Source organism: Pleurodeles waltl, chromosome 2_1 (genome assembly GCF_031143425.1).
Source record: "Pleurodeles waltl isolate 20211129_DDA chromosome 2_1, aPleWal1.hap1.20221129, whole genome shotgun sequence".
NCBI lineage: Eukaryota > Metazoa > Chordata > Amphibia > Caudata > Salamandridae > Pleurodeles > Pleurodeles waltl.
In genome coordinates, this window is record NC_090438.1 from 68,714,061 (window position 1) to 68,734,226 (window position 20,166).

Below are 20,166 nucleotides of genomic sequence, written 5' to 3' on the forward strand. Positions count from 1 at the left end.
CCAAGCTGGTCTAGATACCGAGCTCCGTGCGTCCACACAGTGGTGAACACCTACCCCTGCTCCGTGCTCCTTAATATAAGGAGGGTTCCTGTGAATAACTCACAGTGCCATGTGGGGGGCCCAAGTTAGGCTCCCCTATGGCGCTTTGGAAAACAAATCCAAAAACTTACCTGGACTTACCTGGGATGGGTCCACCCATCCTTAGGTGTCCTCCAGGTGTGGGTGGGGTGGGTGGGTGTCCCTGGGTGAAGGGAAGGGCACCTGTGGGCTGTTTCCATGGTCTCTGACCATAGAAAATGGACCAAAGGTCCCCTAACGCCTGCACTGACCCAGGTGTTAAATAATGGAGCTTAGCAGGCTTAGCGCCATTATTTAAGGCCCTCCTCCTACCGAGCATGATATTTGCACGGGCGGATAAATAAGGCGCAAAGGCCTTAGAGTAATCTTTTGCCCGGGAACACATACCTTGCATCTCATTGACGCAAGGTAGTTTTCCGCAGGCAAAAACATGATGTTAACTCCAATATTTTGATGCTAGACGGGTCTAGTGTCAAAATATAAACATGAAGTTAAGTTTGAGGCGGATTTGCGTAAAAAAAAAAATGATGCAAATCCGGAGCAAAAAGAGTATAAATATGCCCCTTAGTATTCAGGCAGTAGACATACACTCAGTGCTAATGCATCATGATATTCATTCTCAAAATTAGAACAGCAAAATAAGGTTACCACAAGGCAAAACAAAAACAAAATCCCATTGATGAACTCAGATTTTATACATTTTCCTTGAAAGCATGTTTTGATGAGGTCATTTAATCCCTGGTGCACCCCATGATATATTACCAAATGTCAATTTAGGACTAGAGAGAGATGCCCTGCACTCAGCTGGAGAGTGGTAGGAGTGAGTACATGCGACCAGGTCTCCCCTCCTAATTCAAGGCTATCAATTTACACAAATGGCAGGACTAGCAGAAGTGACACCATGTACCCTTTAAAGCTATGTGACACCACATAAGTGAACCCCTATAAAATTGCTGCCTCCTAACAGTCTCCTATTTGCTGCAAAGGGGTAGAGGAAGGGTGAGGTGTATAAGTATAGAAAATAAGCAGGGGCCTTAGAAACATTTCCTTTTCCACTGCTGCCCTCTTAGCCCTAAGCCTAGATGTTGCAGCCGGGGCCCCTGTTGTAGAAAAGTTCAAAATTGCAGATAGTGCACCAACACATTAGAGACTTCCATGGGCAGCGACAGAATTTAAAGTGGTTTCTAATTGTACAGGCTGATCATTTGGGAGCCCCATCTGCCTTAATTGTATGAAGTCTTTAGATCAAGCCAGAGCTCTGGGCCTGAGTGAACTGCTCTATGACAGTTGAGAACATGACACGGTGGAACCAAAGAGGATCATCTCCTAAGATATAGATAGACTGAGCTGGTGGCAACCAGGGAGGAGAAAGGGAAGCATATTTCTGTTGCAACATCAGTTGCCTCCTGGCACTCAGGAATGTGCAGGGGGAGTCCCATTTGTAAGGAATGGACAGACTGAGCACAAGCGTTAGACTGGAATCGTGGCTGGAAGGCCAAAGGCAGAAAGGAAGCCTGCTGAAGGACTCAGTACACCAAGGACCAAATTTACCATAATTTGGCACAAGGCAGGGCTGCAAGTCATCTTGCTGTGCTGCCCTGTGACAAAAGGAAAGGGCAATAATGCACATATCTATGATATACAGTGCATTCCTGTCCTTTGCAACTGTGCTGGCACAGTTTTGGCTGACTAGCGCCAAAGTGGGACACCATTGCATCATAGTGCAAGGGTGTCTGCGTTGTCAGCAGGATTGTTTTTGCGCCGAAAGGGGCACCTTACCGCACATAAACAATTCTGATGAAAAACCAAGGAGAAATGAAGATATTTCTCCTTGTCACACCTTCCCTGAGAAGGCGTAAGGTTTTGGCACATCCCCAGGTTTACAGGCTCTTGTAAATCTGGAGATGCGTCAAATTTCTTGGGTGTTGAATGTAAAAACCTACCGCAATGCTCATGGAACACCTCCATAGTGCAGAGTAAAGCAATGGAATGATTTGCTCTGGCTTGCTTTACTCCATATGTAGGAGGCCATTCAAAGCCACGCATAGTGGCTTTGTGTGGCCCCATAGATATGGTTGAGAGGTTTCCACCGCCACTGCGTCCCTAAACTGACACAATGGCGGTGCAAGCCTCTCATAAATATGCCCCTCAATGTAACTTGGACTCATCGCCTTAGGTGAAGCAAAGAGAGGTAGAGAGAGGGTTAGCCTCTCGTTGGCGGGTATGAATGGATATTTGCCATGGTCTCAGAAGTTCTAGAACCTCAGATGATTGAACTGCTATTGGTTCAATGTTCAGATAACTGGGAAATGACTATTGGTCATGACCTGGGAACCAAGGATAGAAGAGAAAGTCCTCACCTAGAAACCGGAAGCAGCGGTTCCTTCAAAATGACTCTGTGAGACTGGAATCATTGACTCAGGCCAGCAGCAGCTCACTCTGCCTGAAAGGACCAGCCTCAGTGAGGGCGCGAGCAGGCTATGTGCTGGTAAATGTATTTAGACCTTGGAAGCGAAAGTGGGCTGTGTGCTGTGGTCGCCTTTAACAAAGACACGTGGAATCCCATTCCGTGGATTTACATCCAAATTGAGTTTAGCTTTATTTTCAATAATTTCTAATACAAATCCATACATCCTGACTGCTAGGCATAACGTGCTCCATTTAAATCTTGTTTTAATTATTACATTGATTTTTACTAAATTCCTTTTGGAGTTTTCTGTACTATTCTTAACTGTACTGTTAGGTTGGCCCTGCTTGCATCTTTACAAGTGTTCTTGAAGAAGGGCCTGTTGCTTTGGTCCACAGCTGCTAGAGATAAGTCCAGTACTTCTCACTAAAACTATATTTACCTAACACAGTCCTGGATTGACATTGTGTTCTCCCCCTCCTGCCACGTTCTGCCCCGCCCCTTGAAACCCCCGCGAGCCGCGACTGGTGGCGCAGATGCTATTTCTTTATCATTATTTAGATTTATGGTAGACGCAGATGCTACATAAACATATGAATCTTTTGTGTTATAATAAGACAAAATGCTCACAAAGAATGCTTATCTGTGGGGTCGCAACCTTTTCAGTAGTAAGAGCTACTTATGAAACATTCTGATGAATGATGGAAACATTCCCAAGCTGCTACTAATAAAAGTGTAATGATACATGGCATTCCGTATTCCCTGTATAAACGGCAGTCACTAATTACTTTATAATCGGTGATCTGTGACGCACCAAGTCGCCGATTGTTAAGAAACGATGTCACAACTTCACTAGTATGTTATAACAGTCAAGTTCTGACATCACAGTACCTGCTGCCAGAGCCAGTAGCGGATGTGAAAGGCAGGTGAGAATACGAAGCATAATTAAAGCAGCTGTTTAAAGCAACACAGGTAAACTTATTTTTTTTCTTCTGCTTTATGGTATTAGTTTAAAATGACAAGCAGAGAGAATACGTTTATTATTTGTGACAAGAATGTGGAAGAGGAATAAAGGACAAGTGACTTTCTTATCTTTTATAACAACAACTCATCTTTCCATAGCATAGGAGTTTACATAGATGAATGGTCTGTCCAATCACTGCCTGACAATGAGCCACAAACAGAGCAGCAATAAAAATGAAAAGGTGACTCAGAGTATGTCTTTGCTAAAGTATTTAAAAAGTTCAGCCAAGGCCCTGACCATCACCACGTGAAGACCACACAGGAACGCTGACATCAATATTACTTGTTGACTTACATTTGATTTGTTTCAAGTCAGTTGTAACAGTCAGTGCTTAATTTTTAAATAAAAACGTGCCGGTGCCCGGAATACTGAGGCGACGTAATCCTGAAGCCATCTCGGGCCTCTTCAATCTATATTCAGCCACTCCCAGCCCCTTCAGCTCAGTCCTGCAGCTTTCTACATTCTCCCTTTGTGACACTTTTCGTTGTTTCCCTTCTTGGGTCTTTCCCATATGTGTCTTTTCCTCGCATCAAATGCTTGAGACAGAAGAATAAGCCCAGGCCCTCAAAAATAAGTGCCGGTGCTCAGCACCGGAAACACCAGGCACAAATTAAGCACTGGTAACAGTACAGGCACCCTCTCCCTGGGGAGAGAAATAATGTTTTTTTAGGTGCATCGGAGATTCGTAGCGCTCGATTATTAGAGCATGGGCTTTGAGTCACTGTGAGGTCACAGGCAGGGGAGTGGTGCTTATCTGCGCATGCCTTAGGGGGCACCATTAGAAGAGCATGCGTAAAATCCACACAACTCAGTAGCCCCTGCCTAGGTAGTATTGTGAGTGCATCATGTATAAGGCAGAGATATTGAAACACCAGTGATCATCGTTGTACACTTTCCTAATTGACTGGACTTACACTGCAGCACCTTATCATGTTGCAGCACAAAGTATTTGTAAAAGTATTGGCAGAAGGAAACAGTGTACAGGGACTCTGTTTTTCATTCAGAGTCACATGTAAGCAGCACATATGGCAACAGTTTAGAAGAGGAAAGTGGGAGATTTTTAAAAAAAATATCTGGAGAAAGTATTTTTCCCATGTCTATCGTCCTGAATGGGACTTGAAAGTGTGCTTCTGCAGGGTTGGTTATCAGCAATGCAATTATATGTTTTTTCCTCACCTGTCAGGAGCATGGAGAAAGCGCTATGGCAGCCACAGAGATGGTAGCAAAAATGTGTGCTGGCCTGCAGGAGCAGGTTATTGGCTATGCATACTCCGAGTCACACAAGACCAGTCCCTGACAGCCGAAGTCAGCTGACGAATCTGGCGAATCAGGTTTTTGCATGCAGGACTCAGGGGCGGGAGACTAGCCTTGAAATCGGGAGTCTCCCACCTGAATCGGGAGGGTCGGCATGTATGGAGCCTTCAAAATGCTGTCACTCACAATTCTTCACAAGCCAAATACCCAATCATCACCCTGTTGGCTGATTCTGAAACTGAAATATTAGCCAATGGCATAGACTCTGACCCGCTGACTCATGTATGTTGACCTGCGGGATGATCTATAATGTGAATGACCAGCAGGAAACCAATGGCTGAAAGGAGAATGGGTTTTTGCCCTGTTTTGAATAGATGTACACGTATACAGATTAGAATAATTTGGCCATTAATGGTGCAAGAGCCATTACATATCAAACCTAAATAAGCATTGGCAAAGCCTATAGGTCTTGCACTGGCCACCAGTTTTCTGTCAATTATTGTTTTGTTTTGTCATGGCTTTTGCTAAATGTTATTGCTTGGGAGCATACCGGGCCCTCGTCAATCTAAAAAATAATAATTTGCTAGAGGCAAAGACGCTTGTCTTTGGTCTAAAAACACACACATTACCATATTACTTCCTGACACCGAAGGAACCACTTTGTTTGTGGATGTGTTCCTTAAGAAAGGGTAGCATGCTGTAACTTGTAGTGCAGTCAGCTAATGGCTGAAGTGGGCTGATACATTGCCCCTTAATGCATGTTTGTGTGGGTGGAAAAAAAGTGAATAACACCACTCACAGACGAATGGATGAAGCCCCTATAAGTAACTAATTAATACCCATATTATTGTAAATTCAAAAGGTCTTGGCTAACAGAGACCTAAAAAGTGATTCAATCTGTCAGTGACTGCAAGCTCCTAGAAAGATAAAAAGAAAGACAGAAAGAAAGAGAGAAGGGAAAACAGGAGAAAGGATGATGAAATAAAGAGAGAAAGAAAGACAGTCAGAAAGCAAGAAAGAGAGAAAGAATGAAAGAGAAAAAGGCAAGAAAGAAAGAAAGAGAAAAAAGAAACAAGAATGAAAGAAAGAAAGAAAGAAAGAAAGAAAGAAAGAAAGAAAGAACAAAAATGAGAGAAGAAAAGAGAAGGAAGGAAAGAGTGAAAGAATGAAAGACGAGAGAAGAAAGAAAAGGAAAGAGAAGGAAAGGAAAATGAAAGAAAGAAAGAAAGAAAAAAGAAAGAAAGAAAGAAAGAAACAAGTAAAGAAAAAAATAAAGAGAGAAAGAAAAGGACAGAAGGAAAGAAAGAAAAAATAAAGAGAAGGAAACAAAACAAGAAACAAAGAATGAAACAGAGAAAAAAAAGAGGATGACAATACACAATGGTTTCAAATGGACACAATCTGGTATGCTGTGAAATAGCAGCAGTCTGAAAAGCAAAACACTCCAAAGGAATTTACAGCAGCATTGGCAGGAGATGGGATCTGATAAAGATGGAAGGTACATCAGAAGCTCCAGCTATCACATCAGGCTCTAAACACAAAGCCAACAATAAAGTAATTGTAACATAAAAACAGAAACACTGGTACTGAAGCTAAGTGACTTGCGTGCGGATGTGCTTCTTGTGAGAGTGCAGCATGCAGTCACTCAAAGTAAGGTAAACCAGTGGCGTAAGTAGGATGACCACTGCCCTATGCTGTATGCTGGAGTGGGTGGAAGCAAAATGTGAGTGACGCAACAGACCAATGGATGAAGAGAGGTGGCTGAAAACCGCTATGTGTAAGTATATTATACATATTTTAGTAAAATCAAAAGGGTAATGCCAGACATAAAATCTTGATTTTCTTGTCATCACCAGAGCTTGTATTAAAGAACACTTCGGGCCTGATTTATACTCCTTTAGCACCGCATTTGCGTAATTGTTTTATGCAAAAGCAGCACAAACTTACAAAATATAATTGTTTTTTGTACGTTTGTGCCACTTTTGCATAAAAAAATTACGCAAATGCAGCACTAAAGATGTATAAATCAGGCCCTACATTGCTACCCTGATCAAAGCCACCCTTTGTGGCTTCAGCACCTCCAACTCTGATTGCCCAGGAGACAAAAGTTCCAGGTTCAGTCTTTCTTCTAAGACCAGTTCTACCACCTCTGCCACGACTCCTCCAGGGCTTTGCAACACGGAGGTGTTACCTGTAAAGATTTCCAGCAATGATCCAACGTCCTACATATTTGTTGTTATTTAGAGGTCTCTTGGCAATTTCTTCTTTCTACCCAATATTCGAATCAGCAATCATCAACATCCAATCTGCCTGCTCCTTCCTGTTAACCTTGCTGAATGATCTTACCTTCATGGTCATAATTGTTCTGAAAATGCCACTAGAGATTAGATCACACACTCCAGACACTATCAAACTGTAATTCCATATGCTTGGGCATAAAGCATTGTGGTCTTCACAGGCTGCAAATTATTTCGAACCATGCAGCCCAGCTCATCAGATCCCCCATTGCTTCTGCAGTGCAAAGCCTTGGCCCGGATCTCTGAATTGGCTTCCAGCTCCCAGTAAGGTTTCTTTTAAAGTCTTCTTCCTGACTTACAATCCCATCCACAGCTCTGAGTTGAAAGTATTTTAAAATATACTGCCCCGTGCATGTTGTTTGGTCTTCCAATCATATACTTGCCCCGGCCCCCTCTTCCATCTCTCAAAAAGAGAGCACTCATTCTCTGTTCTCGCTCCCAGACTACGGATTGCCCCCCCCTCTGCACATGCGGACCATCCCTTCAGTCCTACATTTTAGGGAAAAAATTAAAATCTACCTCTCCAGTTCTGTCTAAGATAATGTACCTCTGTCTTTTAGCACCAAGAAACCCCAGGGCGCTAAGGCGCTGTGTGAATTCACTGTAACATACCTTTGAAAAAAACAATTTTTTCCCCTTTCCCTCAAAATTTAAGTATGTGTGATGCAAACAATGGTGTGTTCTCTAGTATTGTTCCAATCCTATTACATCTTTCTTTATGTAATAGGAACACAGCGCCATCACACACTATTCTGTGGACACTACCTCATGCCATACAACTGCAACTTAAAGCTGGCTATGTCTCACATCGCATAAGTAAATGTTGATTGATTGCATCTTATATTTCAGATTTCTTCATCCTGCAGGGCACCTGCTTCTCTTACAGGTTCACAGGTTTTCTACACATTATTTTATATGGGTAATTCAAGCTTTTATAATATGTTTTGACCTATTTGGAGTTTTGGGAAAGCCCTACCAACCACCCAACAATGGCATCTGAGAGCTGGGATATGGCTATGTAGAAAGGGAGTAGCAATTTCTGAACACTATTTATTTAGCACTCTTTCACAGTGCCTGAAGATAAGGGCGTGGGTGAAATTTAAATTACGCAGACATAAATAACTTGGGGCCAGATCTATGAAAATGCAATTTAGCATTTCTTAAATAGCGACTATGTAGAAATCCCTATTTAAGAAATGCAAAACGCTATGTATTGAGACACTGATTTCCTAACAGTGATTCCCACAAAGCAGGAATCACTATTAGGAAATCTTATTGCATTTTAGTCAATGGGACGGTTTTGCATTTCTTAAATAGTGATTTCTTATTACGAAATTGCTATTAGAGAAATGCAAAACCAGTGATGGCAATGGGAAAAAGGCCCCCCTTTGTGCACCCCAAAAATAGGGGTGCACCTGAAGAGCACACAGGTGCCTAAGGGGCATGTTTGTGCTCTATTGCAATTTAAAAATATCACCTCGGGGTGCTTTTTTTAAATTGCACCTGGTTACCACCGACTTCAAGTTGGTAGTAATGGCATCTCCTAAATGCCCAAGTCACATTTAGGAAATGCTTTGTACATCAGAATAGAAATCGCTTATAGGAAATCCCTACTTGCATTTACTATTCTGGGAATCGCTAATTGCGATTTCTACATGGTAGAAATCGCAATTTGCTATTCCTTAAAGGCCTTTGTACATTAGAAAAGCCCAGTTTGCATTTTTAATGGCCCAAAATACCGACTGGGGCCATTAGGGAATGCCAACAACCTTACTACATCTGGCCCATAGTTTCAGGAATTTCATATTACGCTTTTTACTCAAAATTGCCAACATTACTCAACTTCCTGTAAATATACACCATTTGCGGTAAACATTTACTGCAATGGTGCAGCTCGTGGTAATTCATGGTAAAAAGTTACAGCAAACACACAAGAACAACGGAATGCAAGTGACTGTTGTTTGTGGAACTTCGTGTACTCACATAAAAGCAAATAAGGTGAATGAACTTTGCACATCCCTAACACCACTTCAGATGTGGCTCCAAGAGGATAACAAAGCTTTGAAAGAGCTTGAGTCCTCAGAGCCTGAGTGAAGAGTCAAGGCTTGTCCTAGACATCTAACTGAACAGGATCTGATAATGGCGCTGTTTGAAGATGACATGGTGATCCACGTACCAGATTAGGGTCTTTATCCTCTTTTAGGCAGAGGCAGCAACTGCAGGCCAACCCAGCAAAGCACAGTCACAGGCAAAGGGGCAGTACTCCTCCTCCAGATCTTCAGCTCTTCTTCTTGGCAGAGGTTCCTCTTGCTTCCAGAAGTAATCTGAAAATCTGGGGTTTGAGGTCCGCTACTTATACCCCTTTCTGCCTTCGAAGTAGGCAAACTTCAAAGGAAAGTCTCTGTTGTTCACAAGATCCTGCCTTGCCCAGGCCAGGACCCAGACATACACCAGGGATTTGGAGACTGCATTGTGTGAGGGCAGGCACAGCCCATTCAGGTGTAAGTGACCACTCCTCCCTCCACTCTAGCCCAGATGGTCCATCAGGATATGCAGGCTACACCCCAGCTCCCTTTGTGTCACTATCTAGAGGGTATTCACAAACAGCCCAACTGTCAGTCTGACCCAGACAGGGAATACACAAGCAGGTAGAGTCACAGAATGGTTTAAGCAAGAAAATGCCAACTTTCTAAAAGTGGCATTTTCAAACAGACAATTTAAAAAACAACTTTACCAAAAGATGCATTTTAAAAGTGTGAGTTCAGAAACCCCAAACTCCAGATCTCCATCTGCTCCCAAAGGGAAACTGCACTTAAAAGCTGTTTAAAGAAAGCCCCCATGTTAACCTATGAGAGAGATAGGTCTTGCAACAGTGAACACCAAATGTGGCTGTATTTCACTGATAAGACATGTAAAACACATCAGTATATGTCCCAACTTTAATATACACTGCACCCTGCCTATGGGGCTACCTAGGGCCTACCTTAGGGGTGCCTTACAGGTATTAAAAGGGAAGGTGTGGGCCTGGCAAGTCAGTGCACTTTCCAGGTGGAATTGCCAGTTTAAAACTGCACACACAGACTGAGCCATGTTTACAGGGCTACTCATGTGGGTGGCACAACCAGTGCTGCAGGCCCACTAGTAGCAATTGATTTACAGGCCCTGGACACCTATAGTGCATTTTACTAGGAACTTACTAGTAAATCAAATGTGCCAATCATGGAAAAGCCAATTACACATACAATTTACACAGGGAACACTTGCACTTTAGCAGTGGCCAGCAGTGGTAAAGTGCCCAGAGTACCATAAAGAGCAGAAACAAAGTCCAGCACACAGTCGAAACATGGGAAGAAGTGGTGATATAAGATAGCGGAGACCGCACCAAGGATACCAGGTCTAACATGAGTCTTTAAGGACATTCTGAACAGAGTGAGTAATTTTTCAGTCTCAACTGAAGAGGAATAGAATTGCACACGAGGATCCCTGCACGTGGAGCGATCGACCATCATATGTATTGTTCCTGAAACGTTGTGTTGAGAGTACATTTGTGTGAAATTATATTTTGTAAAGAAAATGTCATTCAATTTTTGGAAAATTATGTGACATTATGAAACATTTTACAACATTCACTTGCCTGTATCTCCTGTGAAACTTGAAGAGAGCGTCATAATTTGCATTGACATCATGAGAAATACATGTAGAAGCTTTAATTTTGTCTATAAGATGTCCTTTCTTTTATTTGAAGTCGAGTGTTAACAGAAGTTAATGGAATCAACACATGACAAAAATGCAGATACATTTGATCACTAGAGACATTCCCCTGCAATCTTCACAAATGACTGTAGTGGAGCAACACAAAGATAAGTGTGACCTCTCTCTATTTATCTCCTGTTGAGAGTGCCAGTCTTAGTGCCTATTAATCACAACGGAAAATTTAAAGTTACTAAGGGGCATATTTACAAGTCTCTAATGCCACCTTGCACCACCATAGCGTAATATTTTTTACACTAAGGTAGCACTAAGATGGCTTTTCCCCCACTCCTTATTTACAAAGTGGTGCAGTGCTTGCATTGCGCCACTTTGCATCCCCTTGCACCACATTATGCCTGCATCAGGCATAATGTATGCAGCGGGGGCGTGCCGATGCAGGGAGGCCCGGAAAAATGTCAAAGTGAAATTTACAACATTTCAGTGTGCTATTTTTACCATCATTTTTAACGCCTGCTCTGAGCAGGTGGTAAAAATGACACACCCATAGTAACCTATGAGCCTCCCTGTGCTTTGCTGCACTAATGTCAAAAAATGTTATGCTAGTGCAGCAAAGCGCTTTAATAGCGTCAAAAACATTGATGCTACTGTCCTAATGACCGCCATGGTGCACCGTATTTACAAAACAGCGCTACCATGGTGTCCTTAGGTGGGGCAGGGACGATGAAAAGTGGCGCTTAGGGACCGATGAGCCACCTTCTTGTAAATCTATCCCTGAATACTCTACAACCCTCCTTAATGCTGCCTCTTTCCATGGCTGTTACCTGTTGTAGCTAAATAAAAAGAAATACCGACCAACCAAAGAAGCACTTTCTTTGTTTAATTAGGAGGAAGTATCCACTATTTGTTGAAGATTCACCACTTTCAACACACTGTTGGTAGGTGCATCCATTTTTTCACATGATTCCAGCACGGGCTCCTGATAGAAGAAATCTGAAGAATGAAAACATCACAAAAAATGCAGATGCGAACAGTCACTGGGACATTCCCTTGCAGTCTTTCAAATAACTGTAGTGGAGCTTACGCACTAAAGATTCACACAACACACTTTTTTAGTCAAGCAATAGAATTATCTCCTCTCGGATGGACATTTAAGGTAAAATGGTGGTTTCTTACAGCTACAAACATAGCAGCAGCCATACTTTAAACCCTAAATTCACTAACTTCACACACATGAAATGTAAAGAAATTTGCAAAATTCCCATATCGTGATTTTGAAAACTTTCTCAGGCATAACATTTTTTTATGTCCTTAATCAACATCAGTCACTGGTTGGACCTGCGGCATCTGCATAGTTGATAAGGGGCTAACAATTTTCACCAGAATGTTTCTTGAATGGCCGTGGAGTTCCTTCTGCAGAAGGTCCGTTTTTAAAGGTTAGGGGTCTCTCCGAATCACAATTAGGAAATCAGTATTTCTAATGAATGAAAATATTTTGGGTTTCATTAGCGAATCCTAGTGAGTCGCAAATAGACCTACCTCATGCATATTAATGAGGTAAGTCTCAATTTGCAACCCATTAGGAATCACAGCCATCATTGGGATCACCTCAGACCACTACGTCCGTTATTGCTTTATACTAAAACAATCTCTCTTTTTTTGCAGCTTGTTTCCCTTACAGGAAAATGAGATGTTTTTAAAAAAAGAATTGCAGTTTCATTTTTTTAAAGTAGGCAGTGATCCGTGGGACCACTGCCTGCTCATAAAAATCTCTTTACAAACATACTCAAAGTGGAAGTGGTCCCTCCGGGACCCCTTCTGTTTATGAATGGTGTTGGACGTTTTTGCTTATGCAGGGTCATCCCCAATCTTTTTGCCTCCTGCCTGCTATTTTGTCTGACCTGTTGCTGTTGACTTTTGAACTCTGAGCACTTTACTACTGCTAACAATTGCTAAAGTGCATATGCTCTCTGTGTAAATTATATGTAATTAGTTTATCCATGATTGGCATATTTGATTTACTAGTAAGTCCCTAGTAAAGTGCACTAGAGGTGCCAGGGCCTGTAAATCAAATGCTACTAGTGGGCCTGCAGCACTGGTTGTGCCACCTACCTATGTAGCTTTGTATTCATGTCTCCGACCTGCCACTGCAGTGTCTGTGTGTGTAGTTTTACTGTAAATTTGACTTGGCAAGTGTACCCACTTGCCAGGCCTAAACCTTCCCTTTTCTTTCATGTAAGACACCCCCAAGGTAGGCCCTAGGTAGCCCGAAGGGCAGGGTGCAGTGCATGGTTAAGGTAGGATATATAGTAATGTGTTTTGTATGTCCTGACAGTGAAATATTGCTAAATTTGTTTTTCACTGTTGCAAGGCCTGTTCCTCTCATAGGTCAACATGGGGGCTACCTTTAAATCTGATTAAAGTGTAGATTACCTTTGGGAGCGGATGGACATGTGGAGTTTGGGGTCTCTGAGCTCACAATTTAAAAATACATGTTTTAGTAAAGTTGATTTTAAGATTGTGTGTTTGAAAATGCCACTTTTAGAAAGTGAGCATTTTCTTGCTTATACCATTTCTGTGACTCTGCCTGTTTGTGGATTCCCTGTCTGGGTCAGTTTGACAGTTGGGCTGGTTGCATCTCACACTAGACAGTGACACAAAGGGAGCTGGGGTGTATTATGCATTTCCTGATGAGCCATCTATGCTAGGAGGGAGAGGAGGAGTGGTCACTTACACCTGAAAGGGCTGTGCCTGTCCTCACACAATGCAGTCTCCAACACTCTGGTGAGTGTCTGGGGCCTGGCCTGGGCAAAGCAGGATTTCACATTCAAAACAGACTTTACTTTGAAGTAGGCCTACTTTGAAGGAGAAATTGGGTATAAGAAGGGCACCCAAAACCACAGACTTTAGAACCACTTGTGGAAACAAAAGGAACCTCTGCCCAGAGAAGAGTTGAAGAGCTGAGGAAGAAGAGCTGCCCTGCCTGTGACTGTGCTTTGTGGAGCTATCCTGCAGTTGCTGCTTCTGCCGGAGTAAGAGGGCAAAGACTGGACTTTGTGTGCCTTCCATCTTGAGAAGAACTCTCCAAGGGCTTGATTTAGAACTTGCCTCCTGTTGTTTGAAGTCTCAGGGACAGCAAAGGCTTCTCACTGCCAGCACCTGGAGTCTCTGGAGAGACTCCTACTCTGCCCTGTGCTGCCCATCCAGTTCCTGGGACCCTGAAAGGAGAAACTGGCAGCCTAAAGAAAAGGAAATCCACGCACAGAACGATGTGCATGGAAAAGATCGACGCAACTCCGATCTGTGGCTGTAGAAACGACGCACCGCCAGCTCCGCAGCTGAAAATCGACACTCGCTGGAGAAGCGACCGAAGAATCGACGCACAGAGCAGGAGAAACGACGTGCAGCATCACTGACGGAGGCTGGGAGATTGCAACCCACACTGCATGGTTTTCGGATCATCATGCAGTTGGATTTCCGACGCAAGTACTGCTGGGCGTGTAAAAACAACGCAAGGCCTGCCCGGACCCGAGAGTGCTGACCGGATCGACGCGCCCGACCCGACGAGGAGAAACAATGCAAGGTCCTGCTCGTGCGTGGAATCGACGCATCGCAAGACCTTTTTGATACACACTGGCCTGTGCAGGGTTATTTTTGATACACCTAAGGTACATTTTCACACTAACAGTGTTAGTGTGTGTTTAAAACTACTTCAAGACTCTTTTTGCATTTTTAATAATAACTTGACTTGTGTATTGTGGATTTTTGTCGTTTTGGTCTTGTTTTGTTTAGATAAATATTCTCTATTTTTCCAAACCTGTGTTGTGTCACTTGGTAGTGTTTTCATTAAGTTACTGTGTGTGTTGGTACAAATACTTTTGCACCTAGCACTCTGAAGTTAAGCCTATTGCTCTGCCAAGCTACCAAAGGGGTAAGCAGGGGTTAGCTAAGGGTGATTCTCTTTTACCCTGACTAGAGTGAGGGTCCTTGCTTGAACAGGAGATAACCTGACTGTCAACCAAAGACCCCATTTCTAACAAATGGGTTACCACCAACTTGAAGTTGGGGTAAAATGCAAATGTTTTGCAACCCCATTACAATTGCAAAACATTCCTACATGATTGTGATTTGGTATTAGGAAGAGTCACCCTCAACACGCCCCTTCCTAATACAGAAATGCAAACCAAAATTGCGATTCAGTAACAGGTCACTGAATCTCTATTTGGGCTTGGTACACGTGAAAATGCCTTATTGAATTTGCTAACAGGCCAATTCGACCTCAAAAAGGCTGCATACATGTGGCCCCAGGTTGCTTTTGGTGGGAGCCAATGAAGGCATTTCAGAGCTGGTGTGGAATGAGTGGGTATGTCATTTTAAAGAACAGTGAACTGCATCATTTTGAAATTCCATGGTGTTTTGCGAGAGAAAGGTTTCGGCAGGTGCATAGCTTCAGAATGGGAGGCTGTTTGGGGTGTTACAGACCCCTATTTTCTGGTAAAACGTTGCGTACAGGTGCTTTCAGTGGAGCATGGTGAGGTGAGTGTTGGATTTCACCAGGACTTTTTTCATTAACTCAGACAAAAACACATCCACACTCTCTCCCTTTATGCTTTGAGAGTCTTTAAAAATGTTGGTTATTTTACAAAATATTGTGTTTTCTCTCAGTACCACTACGAATCCGCATCCGTCTCCCCTTACATTACCCCCCTTAGCCACTCTCATGTTCCTTGCTTGTCCTATAGGGCCTCATTATAACCCTGGTGGTCGGTGACCACCAGGGCTATAGTGGCGGTAGTACCGGCAACAGGCTGGTGGTACTACCAGCCGCATTTGGACCACAGCAGTTCTGCCGCATTCACACCACCGGGACCGGCGGGATACCACCATGGTGGTCCCGGCGGTCGCAATCCGCTAGGGCAGCACTGCCAGCCTGTCCGTGGCGGTAGACACCGCCATGGAAAGGTTGGCGGTAAGGGGACTCGCGAGGCCCCTGGGGTCCCCTCCACTGCCCATGCGCTTGGCATGGGCAGTGCAGGGGTCCCCAGGCAGAGCCCCCGCCACACCCCATATTGCCGCCGGCTCGGTTGCAATGTTTCGGCCCAGTGGGGATGTTGGAATGCGTCCGGTGGGTTTGCGGCCGCATAAGCAGCCGTTTGGCGGTTCAACCCGCCAAGTTTGAAATGAGGGCCATAAATGAAATGAGGTATGTCGCAAATGGCTATTCTGGAGAGGATTATTCTTAATTTGACTGAATGGATACAGTTTTGCTGAAAGGAAGCGGGTTATGACTGTGCTGTTCTTCCCACATGTTTAATGGAGTGGTTTCTGCCCCTACAATGGCTGAAGTGAAAGTTACATGTTAGACTGATTGACTCCGGGTGTGGGACATTTGGGCTGTGGTGCCAGTGTCAAGAAGCATTGACACATAAGGAAGGCCCAGGATGGATCTGTAATTAGTCATATTGTCGGGTGCAGAGTGGGTTTTGATAGGGTGGGTGTCACAACTGTGCACTGCAGGGCCGGAGGTAGGGGGATGATTTCACTAGATAGAGAGGAATTATTAGGATGGTGGTGCTCAGTGTAAATGCTGAGAGGTCCAGATTGAGGACTTAAGCAGTACCGATGTCGCAAGGCATTTTTGAAGGAGACCAAAATGCTAATTAAGTGACATTTGGAGATTGCCAGAAACTCACACAGAAACCTTACATAAAAATAACCCTTTAAGGAGACAGCAAGGATTGAGAAGACCTTAAGACCAGTCTTTCCTCTTCCTCAAATTTGATTTAGTAGAAAGTGTGTAAATATTAAGTGGTAGGAAACCTACATTCATATAAACCACCATCCCTCTTTCTGTCTGTTTGTCCATCTGTCTGTCAATGTACTTGTGCATTGTGTGACTGCATCTGTGTTGTGTGGGACCGTGTTTCTGTGATTTTTTTAAATTTAAATATTTGTAATGTTTTTTCTACAACAAGAAAGCAAAGGGTAAATAGTACCATTACAGGAGAGCCCAGCACATAGAGCAATCGAGCGATATTGGGGTACTGCTGCACACGTCGTCGTCCCCCTAACAGGGTAGATACACCGAAAGGTAGGGGACTATGCGGAAGTCATCATCCTGATGTGGCGTGCATGGAGAGGATACAGATGTGTGTCAGGGAACGTCATTGTCTGTATCAGAGCGGGAGAATGAAGGGTCACTGTGCCAAAAGAGTCCCATGCAAGCATGGCAGAGTGTGTCTGTGATTTTTTTTTTTGTCAGCTTTGTCAATGTGTTTTTTGACTATGCTTTTAGGGTTGTCAGGAACTCAAAAAACTACACTGTAGAAAGAGCTATTACTGTTGATCAACGAATGAACACACGCAAAGTGTAATGAAAGTAGAGTAACCAGGTTGTGTGTGAAAAAGGTGTGTTTGCTTCAAAGAAAACACGTGTTTGCTATTTTGTGTGTGTTTATGTAGCAGTGTCTCAAGTTGTCTATATGTACAGATCTCTGCAGTTCTGTACTGTGTGTGCACGTATGTCTGCTGATGTCTGGTTGTGTGTAGCTAAATGTGTAGGTCTGCGTAAACTACTGCCCGAGGTCATGAATGCTGAGTGTCTGCCTAAGTGTATACACTGCACACAAGTCTGCCTCTGTTAATGCTTGTTAAACATATTTCCCTGCCCCGTGGTTGCTAATAACTGAGAAGGTACGTCTTTAAAAGGGATCCAGTGGGAGGAACACACCCAAGCCCCAAAATATGTAGCAGGGCTGGTGGCACCAGACTGTGTGAGACAGGGGTGTGTAGGTTGGCTGGTAGGTAATGTTTGCCAGCATACCAGACAGATTACACGATCTGTAAGTTTCATTATCATTCAGTTGGCGAGAGTGTAATTTATAGACAGCTCAAAAAACTTTTTAAAAGTGTGTTGCTACCAGTTCCTGGAGGTGGGGTTCAACCGCATGGAGACCGAACAGCAGACAAACTTTTACGACGCCTGCTTGTCTGTACTTGCAGTCATAACACAACCATTGACGCAAACTCTCACCTTCTAAGAAATGAACTTAATTATAAAGCTTGCTCTTCAAAAACAATGCCTACTTCCGGGACAGACCGACCAGTAGGTGTTTGACCGAACATTGGCTCTGTGCTGTAGATGTGCCTAAGTGCCCTCCAACAAGGTTAATTTTGTTCTCAATGGGCCATTACCAGCCATCATGTTTGGCAGGTTAATGTAATCAGCTATTTAGACCCACGAATTCCCAATGTTTTGTGGTCTACAAGGACATGTCCTTTAATGACATTGGTAAAGTATTGAATCACTTTGTACTGCTCCTGGAGCTCTCTCTTCGATTCGTGGTCGATGCCGCAGTCTAACAAGTAGAAAAAGAAAGAACTATTTCCCTTAGAAACACCAGTAAACAGGAAACGTGTCAGTGGTCCATAGATCGCCTCCATTTTAAAGTGTTGGTCATTCTTGCCCTTGCTTAGCGAATGCAAGTGGCTTTAATACAAGAAGCAGAGTTCTTGGATGTCATCAGAGAAATTCTGCTTGCCACAGGAAATATAGCAGACCAGACTGTGGAGGCATGCTAAGATAGGTTCGTGCCTATGGCTAATGAAACCTTTGATCAGCTGTTTTCCTGTTTGCAGGGTTATTTAGACAAATGTTAATCAAGCCTTTTGACGGGGGATCCTTTCCGAGACATTGACCCACACTTTACTGTACATAAGGACTTCTGCGTCTGCCATTCTTTCTGACTCTTTTCAGAACCATTGTTTGTTTGATGCCCTTTTGAGGTCTGACCATACTCTATGAGCGAAGGGACGCTGGGATAGGGTTACAGCTCTTGCTGAAGAGAAGGTTGCCAGGGGAGTCACCCTTGGAATGAGAGCTTGTGTGTGCGTGCTTCAATGCAGTGTCTGCCTGTATGTGTGTGCATGTAGCTGGGTGCATTTATGTGCACATGCATGGCTGCCGGTGGCACCCACTCATGTGCTTGCATGTGTGTGTGTGCATGTAGTTTGTGTATGTGCACTAAAGTCCCAGCATAGTAACACGCTGCTCCGCTATAATGTCAGGCACATAGGGCTGTGGTATACTCCTTCACTGCTAGAGTATTGACATTCTACTCTAGATTGAGTTTGTGCTCAGCTAACCCATGATTCCTCATCTGCTGCAGGACTTGACTGCTCCACTCTACGGTACAGATCCTGCCCGGTAACCCGTCACAAATATATCCTGAGTTCTGTGGCCATTCGAAATAGGTTCTAAGTGCCGGGTGCGCTGAATGGATCTACGGAGTTCTTGAACAGATGGTGGGAGAAGCCTAACTCCAAGAGTTGGCCAAGGGAATTGAGCCCCTTCTATAAGGTGTCCTTTCCTGGGAGCAGGTACAGTGATCCGGTGCGGCAACAGCTAAAGATGATTGAGGAGGTAAGCTATAATACTGAGCCTGATGCTTTTTGGCACCCCCATGTTTGTTTACAGTTTTCCTTATCAGAATACTTCTCTAGACTTTAGTACTAAACTCTTAAAATATTTTGCCAGGCTTCAGTTCTAAACCCACTAGTGCATATGGAATCAACTATATATTTTTATACGGAATTTTTATTTGCTTTCAGTTTCTTAAATATGAAAATGTATGAGTGAACTTAGGACAGCTTTTTCTATACATAGAAGTCACTTGCTTAAACTAAGCCCTGGGCTGGCCTGTTCGAAGCACAAACTTGTGAGGAGCAAGTCCACAATACAATTTGGTAGAATTCTGCAGGTAACATGCTATGAGATGCCTTAGTCTGACCTGAATAATCTGTTGGTCTTGCGCTGACCAGGAAGATCTGAGGGATCTGACCATAAGGAAGTGCTCAGAGGACAGCGAAGCAGACATCAGAGGATACTGAGGTAGATATACAATTATTCTAAAGCAGTCATCAGAGGAACCTGAGGTAGGCATCTGTCAAGAACACAACAGAAAGAGGTTCTGTAGAGTTTTTTGTTGAATACCTGAGGAGCACCTGCCCAACCCTGGACAAAGTACACATGGAAGGTGCCAAGTGTTTCATTAAGAGGGTCCAAGTGAGGAAGAAAACTCACAAAGGGAAAACCCCTCTTCTGAGTCTTGTAGCTCAGAAATGAAATGAAAAATAATAGTGATGAGATGAGCAGGGTACCAAACTCCCTCTGCTATCAGGAAGGAAATTAGAGCCAAGCGAAAATTCCAGGCATATGATCCCAAAGAAGATCAAACTGTTAGAAGCAAATGTCTAGGACAAAAATAGTAGCAAGAATTTGAATCAGGAGACGAAAAAAAGGAATGCATGACCCAAACAAGAACTGGCATCACAGGAAAATAATCTACTTCATCTAACATTAAGAACTTTAAATAACACCCCCTGCTCAGACCCCCATT